The following is a 9272-nucleotide window of genomic DNA, read 5'->3' on the forward strand; positions in this document are numbered from 1 at the left end:
TACACCGTATGCATACTCGGCTCGTGTAGACCTTTCTCTCTCGCTGGCTACACCGTATGCATACTCGGCTCGTGTAGACCTTTCTCTCTCGCTGGCTACACACTATACATTACTCAGCTCGTGTAGACCTTTCTCTCTCGCTGGCTACACACTATACATTACTCAGCTCGTGTAGACCTTTCTCTCTCGCTGGCTACACACTATACATTACTCAGCTCGTGTAGACCTTTCTCTCTCGCTGGCTACACACTATACATTACTCAGCTCGTGTAGACCTTTCTCTCTCGCTGGCTACACACTATACCTTACTCTCTCGCTGGCTACCCATTACTCTCCTCTCCGGGCTCTATCTCTGCACCTTCGTCTTCATTCTTAGATGGTTCCACTTCTGCCCCCTGCTCCTCTGTGCATCACCTTATATACCCCTTCTTCCCGGGAGACGGAGCGGATGCGGACCTCAACGTCGGCACCGCTCCTCAGTTACCCAATCCCCACGCGCTATCCCTACGATCCGGTTCCGCTCAGCGCGTGTTTCCACTCCCCGACCAATCACACCGCGCTGCTACCCGATCACTCCCTCTGGGCGCGTCACCGGCACACAGCCAATCAGCAGCACTACCCCCACCCGCGCACTGACGCCTGCTCCTCCCCGTCAGCGCGCGTCACCACACACACACCCGTACATACGCGCTGGCACACGACATATACACCCAGCGCGTATCACCACTACATCACCCCCTCCCACATAGCTCGCAGCCGGCCCGGCTGCTAACAACAACCAACCGCGACGATAAAACGACAACCAACAAAAAAAAACCCCGTAACCCCCCGAGTGTGCCCCGTAACATAACACAACAACAACAACAACAAGAATAACTATGTACAGATTGACAATGAACCCGAAAAGTCAACAATAACACGATACGAGCAAATTCGAAACGAACGCGCCCCACGTCCCTGCGACTACACGCAGTGACGAGGCGCTCCAACTGCCCCGACTCCTCACGAGGCAGGTCATGCAAAGTAGCACGACCTGGCGCGAGTCCGTCTGGCTGGTCCATCGTATGGGGCGGGACACTGACGACCGTCCGGCGGTTCCGGCTGCTCCAGACGGCGCGGAACGGGCCTGAAAGGGCCGGCCCCGCCGCGGAGATCCGGCCGCCGGTGATCGGCAGCTGTCAGTTCCGAGACACCTGGGAGCAGATCAGGCGAAGATACGTGTGGATCAGGCAGAGACATTTCCCCCTCTGGGTCGCCGGTCACGTCACACGCCCGGCCATCACGACACAAGGGGAGGCCATATGGAGGCGAGAACGGTTTCAGTCGGGAGGGGTGAACGTACCACCGGCGCTTTCCCCACTTTATCTGAACGCACTGGGGCCGTGCAACGCGCACGACCTCCACGGGTCCCCTCCACGGTCTCAACAATTTAGGCGACGTAGCCAAGGGTGCCTGAGGGCAATGCAGCCAGGCCCTGTCACCTGGTTTCCATTCGTGCATGGACACCTTCCGTGCCCGCAACCGTTCATTAGCAATTTGGCGAGCCCGCGAATTAAGCCGCGCGGCCTCCCTTGCCTCTGTCAGCTTGTGAATATTAAACTTAATATGTTCTGCCAAATTAGAATTAGTTCGTGGAGCGGACAGGCCAAGTTGCGTTTCTATTGGCGGGTCAGCTTCCCGACCGTACATCAAATAGAATGGGGAAAACCCCGTAGCTGCATGGGGGGCCATTCTATACGCGGCAAGGACTCCCGGGACCTGCAGGTCCCAATCTACATGTGCCTCGCACACCTGCTGGCACAGCATGGAAGTCAAGGTTTTGTGGAGTCTCTCCACCATCCCGTCAGTCTGCGGGTGGTACGGGGAGGTACGCACCTTCTTGGTACCCAACAGATCGCACACCTCTTGCAACAATTTACTCGAAAAATTTTTACCTTGGTCGGTCAGCAGGCGTTCGGGAGCCCCCTTGTCCAGGACATAGCCCTGGACGAAGGCATCCGTCACAGCCGCTGCCGACTGGTTAGCGAGAGGCCACGCCATAGGCCATCGGGTAAAGTATTCGACCCCCACTAACAAATATTTATTCCCTCTCGGCGTGACTGGGAAGGGCCCCAAAATATCGAGTGCAACGAGCTCGTTGGTACGCGAGACCTGAATAGATTGCAGCGGTGGATTAGCTGCCACGGCCGGTGGTTTACGCCTGGCGCACTCAACGCACCCCTTCAGAATATGCACCACATCACTTCCCATTCCCGGCCAGTAATAGTCACGCTGAAGCAGGGCAAGCGTCTTATTAACTCCCAAGTGCAAGAGGCGTTCGTGTGCCGCCAAGACAACCCTCCCCCTCACAGCGGAAGGCACCACGAGTGCGTTCCGCCGGGACAAACTGTCCCATTTCAATAACACGCCCCGCTCAAGTACATAGGAGCCGGTACGCTCCTGGTCCCCCTCGGGACCCCCAACCTTGCGGCGCAATGCTAGCAGCGAGCTGTCCGCCATCTGGAGGCGGCCCCATTCGCTGAGCGACAGCGAGAGCAGCGAGTCCCGACCCTGAGAGGCAGTGGAATCATCCCCGATCGGTGCGCCCGCTGTCGCAGCCAGTGCCCCCATCTCCCCCGCAAGCGTCGGTTTACAGCGCGCCGATCCCGACAAACACGCGCATTCATCACAAGGCAACAACCGCGACAAGCAATCGGCATTCGTGTGTCGCAACCCCTTACGGTACGTAGTCGTAAACTGATAGTCCTGGAGGACTTCCAACCAACGCGACAACTGGCCCGAGGGCTGGGCGACCCTCAATGAATACTGTAGCGCCGCGTGGTCCGTTCGGACTGTAAAGTGACGACCATAAAGATATGGCCTAAACTGCTGCACAAAAAAAACAATGGCAAGCAGCTCGCGACGGGTGACACAGTAGCGCTGCTCCGCCGGAGACAACACCCTACTACCGTAGGCGACAACTCTTTCGACACCCCCAACGACTTGGGATAGCACCCCCCCAATGCCCGTGTTGCTAGCATCCGTGTCCAGCAAAAAGGGACTGGCAAAATCGGGATAACACAAGGGTGGGGCACCCACCAAGGCGTCCCGGAGGGAGCGAAACGCGGCCTCCTCCTCCGGTCCCCATTTGAACTTCACTCCCTTCGCCGTTAGAGCGTGCAAGGGTTTTGCAATAGTGGCGAAGTGCTCAACGAACCGCCGATAATAAGAAGCAAACCCGATGAAACTACGCACGTCAGAAACGGACGTAGGTGTCGGCCACGAACCGACACAATCCGTCTTCGCGGGATCGGTGGAGATCCCCGAAGAATCGACAATGTGACCCAAGTATCTAACGGACCTACGAAGGAGGTGACATTTGGCCGGTTTAAATTTCAACTTAGCCGATCGCATTCGCAAGAACACCCCTCTCAATCGCCGGAGGTGTTCCTCAAACGTTTTACTGAAAACAATGACATCGTCCATATAAATCAAGCATGTATCCCACTGCAAGCCCGACAAAACCAGCTCCATAAGTCGCTGAAACGTCGCTGGAGAGGAGTGAAGTCCCATGGGTAACCGGTTAAACTGGAACAGCCCCCCTGGAGTCCGAAATGCTGTCTTAGGTTTCGACTCTTCGTCGAGCGGCAACTGCCAAAACCCCGATAACAAATCAAGAGTCGAAAAATATCGCGCACCAGACAATGCATCGAGGGACTCATCCATCCTGGGGAGCGGATACGCGTCAGCCACAGAGATCTTATTCAGGCGACGGAAATCAACGCAGAATCGCAGGGACCCGTCCTGCTTCTTAACCAGCACAATAGGCGCTCCCCACGGGCTAGAGGAGGGCGAAATAATATCGGCTTCTAGCATATCGTTAACAGCCGACTGAACATGTTCCTTCTCCACGGGACTCAGTCGGAAGGGATTTAGCCTGACCGGCGCCGCATCGCCCGTTTCAATGTGATGGTGCAACAAATCCGTGCACCCAATGTCATACTTATGTTTACTGAATACATCAGAGAATTCAATGAGCAACTCGCGCAGCGCACCCAACTGCGCCGCCGACAAATCGTCCGAGGCGGCACATAACGAATGGACCCACTCAAGGTCTTCCCTTGGCTCAACGTTCCGCGCGGGGCTCGAGCCCACCTGCGCAACCAACCCATCATCCCCAGGGACCTGCGCCGCGTGAGCCAGCACGGTGCCCTGCGGAATGACAGCTGGTCGCGACCCCGCGTTCAAAACCATCACAAACGGATCCCTGTCAGCCCGCACCAAAGTGTGAGCCACCGATAAATCAAGACCCCCGACAGCCTTGTTAGAAGGACCCAAAAGCATACTCTGTCCCGAAGCCTCCCTCACCCATGGTTTCCGCAACCGGAGGGGAATCAACATCTGTGAACCCGGGGGCACTTGCACTGTCTGCGTCGCCACCGCTTGTATCGTAGCGCACGCCGTCCGAATGTCAGTAGGGCCCGTCAAAAATGAAATCCGGCGACCCGATGGCAGTTCAATGCATCGTTGATCGATAAGAATTTTAATGGGCATTTTAGCCAAAAAGTCAGTGCCCAAAAGACACGGAACTGCCAAAGAAGACGAAACGAAAACGGGTCCCGACAATTTGATATCTCCAATGCAAATGGACGCCCTAACCTGACCGATAATGCCCAACGATCCCCCGTTAGCGGCGTAAAATGGCACATCCACTGGAAGCAGCGGACGACATTGGACCGGAAGAATATTATAAATGAGGTCCGATATAATAGTTGCCGATGCCCCCGTGTCCACTAACACCCTAATCTCAACCCCATCAATAGATCCCGTAACAACGGACGAACCCGCCGAAGCAGCCACAATTCTATGCCCCAATTCCGCCCATTCAATGTCTCCCTGGTCCCGGCCGAACCCCCCTCGCCGAACCGAATCCCCGAACCTTAACCGGCCCTCCTCCGCCGCAACGCGGCGTCCCATGTGTGCCGAATAAACAGGCCGAGCGTGTGAGGTGCCGCGACTTGCCGGGGATTGTAGAGATGACTTGGGCTCTCGGTCGTCGTCCAGCCGAGCTCCCATGGCGCGCTGCCGCGGAGCGCGGCACCCGGACGCCACGTGGCCCCGGAGGCCGCAGTTATAGCACGTGACGAGGGTCGGAGTAGATCTTGGTTGCTCCGACTTTCGGCCCGATCGCAGAGGCGACCGGGCCCCCGGCCTCCAGTCCCCTGGTCGTCCCGTGGCGAACGCCTCCTCTCGTGGGCTGACGACTTGGGGTTCGGCGACCACCAAACCCGGGGCTGCGACGACAGCAGCGTTGCAACCAACGCCTTGCTTCCGTTGTAGGGCCTCGTGCGCTTGAATACTCGTGGCGACTCTCAAAGAAGAAATATCAATCTCGTCAGCTGTGTTGATAGGGACCCCCAGGTCCTGCGCCAACTTGAGCAGCTGCTCCAAAACCATCGCGTCTTGGCCCTCCTCGTCCATCCGAGGGAACGCAGCATCAGCAAGAGCCAGCAACGCCGTGCGATAGGCCAGCGCGGTCTCCGTGGCCGTTTTCCGTCTTGCGTAGAACTGATGGCGGCACGTAGAGGGAGGCCCGTAGACCCTGGCCAACAACCCCAGCGCATCCTTCAGCGTGGAGCGGTCCGACTTCCGTGCAGCCCTGAAGGCCGCGAGCGCATCGTCGTCCAGCATGGCGGGCAATGCCCGCAGCGCCGTAGCATCGGACCACGCTGACATCTCTTGATGGGCCAAAAACCTTCGCTGAAATTGGCCCCAGTCTCCGCCTTCCGCCTTGAAGGCTGACAACGTGGGCAGGCGCTGCTGAAAAATGAAGTCATCCGCCTCGTGGTTCCTCTCCGCCTGTCCGTCGGTGTCTAAGATGGCGGCTCCAGCAGCAGACGTAAGATGGCGGACCCCCTCGCGCGCTGATGACGTCGATGCGCGCGCTTGGGAACCCACCACCACGTGGCGCTCGCCGTTCCCGCCAAAAGTAGGCCCAGGCGCAATGGCGGGAATCCCCCATTCGTTTTGGCGGGAATCTGCGGGGCGACCTTGTAAAATGTCCCCCACCGTCCCCGCTCCTCCCGACGAGCTGATCTCCGCCAAGATGGACGCGGCGGCGAGCAGCAGCTCCGCCAGTCGGGAGTGCGCCTCACGAAGCCCGGCGTCTGTCCCCGGTCGCTCGGCCGGCGCCGTCGACGGACCCTGCAGCGTGGGCAAGTCCTCTTCCTCACCCCCCGCCACCAGCGGCCCCGAGTCGTCCAGGTCTTCCTCGCGGTCAATCCCGTGGGTCCTACGGGTCTTCCTCGTCTCCATACTTGGAAGCCCGTTTCACTTCTGACGCCAGATGAAGTATTGGAAAATGACGGCAGGAACTCCTTGACGGGAACACACTTCTTTTATTAAATCTTGACTCGTAACAATACAACGCGTGGCCTCTCTTCTCACAATGCGCTTCTCTTGACTCTGGATTCTGTGCTGCCGGCTCTCTGTGCCTCGTGTAGACTCCGCGCCTCGGCTACACTCCTCTCTCGCCTCGTGTAGACTCTGCGCCTCTGCTACACTCTCCACTCGCCTCGTGTAGACTTTGCATCTCCCTCTGGCTACACCGTATGCATACTCGGCTCGTGTAGACCTTTCTCTCTCGCTGGCTACACCGTATGCATACTCGGCTCGTGTAGACCTTTCTCTCTCGCTGGCTACACACTATACATTACTCAGCTCGTGTAGACCTTTCTCTCTCGCTGGCTACACACTATACATTACTCAGCTCGTGTAGACCTTTCTCTCTCGCTGGCTACACACTATACATTACTCAGCTCGTGTAGACCTTTCTCTCTCGCTGGCTACACACTATACATTACTCAGCTCGTGTAGACCTTTCTCTCTCGCTGGCTACACACTATACCTTACTCTCTCGCTGGCTACCCATTACTCTCCTCTCCGGGCTCTATCTCTGCACCTTCGTCTTCATTCTTAGATGGTTCCACTTCTGCCCCCTGCTCCTCTGTGCATCACCTTATATACCCCTTCTTCCCGGGAGACGGAGCGGATGCGGACCTCAACGTCGGCACCGCTCCTCAGTTACCCAATCCCCACGCGCTATCCCTACGATCCGGTTCCGCTCAGCGCGTGTTTCCACTCCCCGACCAATCACACCGCGCTGCTACCCGATCACTTCCTCTGGGCGCGTCACCGGCACACAGCCAATCAGCAGCACTACCCCCACCCGCGCACTGACGCCTGCTCCTCCCCGTCAGCGCGCGTCACCACACACACACCCGTACATACGCGCTGGCACACGACATATACACCCAGCGCGTATCACCACTACATATACATACTTATGATTCAGAAAATTTTCCAAGTACATACAATACACCTTTTCAAGAAATAAACGTAAGCCTACATTTTTTTTGTAACTGTGATATAAGAAGTTATATCTTTTTTTTTACATCGGGTACTGACAAGCCACACTAAGTTGATTGGGGCCGTTTAGAGTGTACAGGATAGAGTAGTACTGTACTGTATGTTGAACTTCTTTGGCACCGTACGTAGCCAACCATTGTTCATCGGAGGTGTGGAGAAGGACAACAAACTAAACGCAACAGCCAATTGTACATAAATTAGTTTTCAATTTAGTAGCTTATAGTGTAGTTAGCATAATGTGTAGTGTATGTATGTTGAACTTTAGTTTTCAATTTATTAATAGTGTATAGTGTATTATGTAGTGTATAGTGTAGTGTATGTTGAACTTCTCTCGCACTGTACGTTAGCCAATCGTTGCTAATCAGAAGTTGCGTACAGACTGCCATGAGCGACAGCTCCCTGGCAAAACGGATCTGACGTGAAGCGCACGCACTGCAAGATGCCCGATGGCTGTCGGGAATTTATTTTTTCCGGATACAGATGAAGTAAGATTCGTCTTAGATTTGTCTAAAACTAATTTAATTGTTTTTTTTCTATTTTGCCAGGTAAAGCCCACTGAGCGATGTAGTTATTTTCCAGAAGCGACCTGGCCACAAATGATAATAGCTCAACGAAGTGGCTTATCATCGTGTGGACATTGATAGCAGCCCAAATCACCTAAAGGCACGCTTTTAAATGTGTAGGGGAAAACCGGAGGATCCGGAGAAAAATTCACGCGACCACGGGGAGAGTGAGACGCACAACTCGTGAATACACAACGGGCGTCAGGCTGGGGATTAACCCCCCACCACCTTTTGTATTCCAGGCGGGAGAGTTAAGGAGCCGTCCATAAATGACGTCACGCACCTGGGGGGGGGGGTTGAGAAATGTGACGTCACATCAACATGCGCAACTTTAAATAAATATAGACAACACGTTCTACTTAATTAAATAGACTTTCTTGTAATTTTTTCTCCTTAAACAGAGTGCAGCGCCACATTAAATACGCACTACAATGACAATAGTTTAAAGCGATTTGAAGCATGTTTTATTTGGGGGGGGCAGAGCTTTTGAACGTCATATTTGAGGGGGGGGGGGGTCTGACTTTGTGACGACGAGGGGGGCGGTCAAAAATCGTCCAAAATCGCGTGACGTCATTTATGGACGGCCCATAACGTCTCGCCACCATCCCAATGGCGAGCTCCTCTGGCAGGCAAGACATCTCCGAGCCACCGTGGCGCCATAAGATTTGTCTATGGGGACCGATGCCGGTTAATAGAAACATTCCGGATGGTTAAAGTGCCAGATACAATGGGGGGGGGCTGCTTTTGCTATCATTTGTTTTAACTCTGGAGGAGACGAACACAAACGACGCTGCAAAGACTGCGCCAAGTGAGGTCACTCGTGTTCACGCACAGACTGCCGCGTCAGTACGGGTTCGAATCCTGACCCAGAGTTTATACCGCAAAGGGGCCGTCCATAAATGACGTCACGCGATTTTTGACGATTTTTGACCCCTCGTCACACGGCGTCACAAAAAGTCACCCCCCAAATATGACGTCACAAAGCTGCCCCTCCCCCCCCCCCAAAAAAATCCATTTTTTTAAATAAAACATGCTTCAAATCGCTTTAAACTCATGTAATTGTAGTGCGTATTTAATGCGTCGCTGCACTCTGATGTACGAGAAAACATGTATTTGAAGATAAAAAGGAGGCGTAGGAAAGCTTAAATTTTGCATAAAATTCACTTGAAAATATTATATTGAAATTATCTTATAATTATAAATTATTGAAAGTAATTATAACTATAAAAAAAATACTTGAAACTTTGTAGTAGAACGAAGCAAAATTGAGAGTACAATTATAACGATCATATTCATTCCACA

General features: G+C 54.4%; 1 protein-coding gene across 2 annotated transcripts in view; it reads left to right on the plus strand.

Annotated features, from left to right (window-relative positions):
• Positions 1–7388, plus strand: part of LOC144736581 (phosphatidylserine lipase ABHD16A-like) — a 55505-nt gene extending 48117 nt beyond the window's left edge. For both annotated transcript variants that reach the window (XM_078619145.1, XM_078619146.1), the window contains one exon: positions 7313–7388. The gene's annotated coding sequence lies outside the window, so the exon portion shown is untranslated. The remainder of the gene's footprint in view (positions 1–7312) is intronic.
• Positions 7389–9272: the final 1884 nt, after the last annotated feature.

This window comes from Lampetra planeri, chromosome 61 (genome assembly GCF_965212315.1).
Source record: "Lampetra planeri chromosome 61, kcLamPlan1.2.h2, whole genome shotgun sequence".
In the NCBI taxonomy this organism is placed as follows: domain Eukaryota; kingdom Metazoa; phylum Chordata; class Hyperoartia; order Petromyzontiformes; family Petromyzontidae; genus Lampetra; species Lampetra planeri.